Below are 1,735 nucleotides of genomic sequence, written 5' to 3'. Positions count from 1 at the left end.
GGCCTAGAAAAACTTCCATAGAAAGGCCCCTACTGGGATTTGAACTTGGGACTTCTTGATGTGAGGCAAGAGCGCTAACCTCCACAACACCACACAGCCTCTTTATATTTTACATCATTTACGCTAGGGCTGGGAATCACTGGGTACCTCACGATGCGATACGCAGTACATGGCTCACTATATCGATAATATCACGATACTGCGATAATTGGTTTAAAAAAATCATCTCTACAAACCCACAGTATATAGATGAACACATATTTTTTGGGGGAAAATATATCCCCATTTATTTTTAAGCTTGAACATAACCATAATTATCAGCTTCTGTCTTATGTTGTGCATCAATCAATAGACACTTTTGTGCAAATCACTAATATTGTGATTGACAAGCACTGACACCAACTGGATTGGAATTATCTGTAAATTCAGTGCTAACATTAGTGAACATGAACAGCAATACTACTACTTAGTGCAAAATTGTTGTAAACAACAGAACAAAAATGAAATAATTCAAGTAGCTGCCAGACACATTGGTGCTCGCGACAACCAGTCTTGCAAAGTGCGCCCCCATCTACCTCCAGAGGAACGTCTCACCAAAGGAATAGAACGTTTTAAGCCTCTTCAAACAAAAATAAAAAATCAATGCTTCGTGAGAACCCATCGAGAATCAATCACAGGACTAAATATCGCAATATATCACAATATCAATATTTTGTTCACACCCCTGTTTTACATTGATATATACTAAATCCTTTTGGCCCGGAACTGAACCTTGCGGTACCCCACACACAACACTGTGACATTCTGACTGGTGCTCTCCACAGCTCCACAGCTTATGTGCTTTTAAAATCATTCAGTTTTGGCAGATCTGGGTTAGAAGACTGAGCTGAAGACCAGCAGAGTCCACCACTCACCAACACGTCCTTTAACCAAAAAAGAAATAAAAAAAATCAACCACAGGTCTTTAGTAAGAAGAATGTGGAAAAAATAAAAAACAATGTTGTTTTTTTTCCTATTTCCTTAATGCCTGCCTCTTCCCTGAGATGATCAGTGATGCATCTTTCCCTGAGCTAATCAGCCTCCCTTCAGCCCTGCGTCTCTGTGACGTGTTCTCTAGTGTTTACCCGGCTAGTATTTGCTGCTGTCTGATAGAATGGGATGGCTGTGGTCTGTAGATGAATGCTAGCAGGGCTGAGGATTTAGCTACACTAACGCACACATGTGTGTGTGTGAATAACAAAGAGGATATGTGACTCCTGGCTGGTTAACTGGCTGTCAGAAGACAAAGGGTTACTTCCTGTAGAGGAGCCTGATGAACAGAGACAGGTCTATTTGCAGGAAATTGCCTGTCAGATTGTGTTGGTGTGTTAATGTGTGTGTGCTCAAGTGTCTGTTTTTGTGTGTATGTGTGTAATGAAATGAGAAGAAGGTGCCTCTTAGCATCAGTTCTGAAGCAGAGGTAGTTTCTGGTAAAGCGTGAGTTATCCTACAGGTGCACTCAGGAACCATTTGATGCTTTAACTTTTGATCCAACCCAAGATGGAGCAGCAAGTGAAGCACATTTAGCATTGTTAGCTGCTTAGCTAACACTTCAACACTTCTGCCTCTACATGATGCTGGCACCGTCTGCTGTAGGGCAGTTGTCAAAACTTTTCTTCCTGTCATATTGTGTTTTTTTGGAGCTCATAATGTGTCAGGAACTGGTGTTGAAGGACCCAACTTGCTGGGCTTGGTG

At 41.5% G+C, this 1,735-nt stretch overlaps 1 protein-coding gene and 1 long non-coding RNA gene across 4 annotated transcripts in view; both read left to right on the top strand.

Annotated features, from left to right (window-relative positions):
• The window catches only part of LOC118599217, a 1,224-nt gene extending 274 nt beyond the window's left edge, over positions 1-950 (top strand). The window contains exon 2 of the long non-coding RNA XR_004948521.1: positions 26-950. This is a non-coding gene — a long non-coding RNA (uncharacterized LOC118599217). The remainder of the gene's footprint in view (positions 1-25) is intronic.
• cdk14 (cyclin-dependent kinase 14) overlaps positions 1-1,735 on the top strand; it is a 172,321-nt gene that overhangs the window by 107,026 nt on the left and 63,560 nt on the right. The gene's annotated exons all lie outside the window — the stretch shown is intronic.

The sequence above is a fragment of the Oryzias melastigma genome, linkage group LG10 (assembly GCF_002922805.2).
Source record: "Oryzias melastigma strain HK-1 linkage group LG10, ASM292280v2, whole genome shotgun sequence".
Classification (NCBI taxonomy): domain Eukaryota; kingdom Metazoa; phylum Chordata; class Actinopteri; order Beloniformes; family Adrianichthyidae; genus Oryzias; species Oryzias melastigma.
The sequence above is the reverse complement of the archived record's forward strand: the minus strand, read 5'-3'. Positions and strand labels throughout refer to the sequence as shown.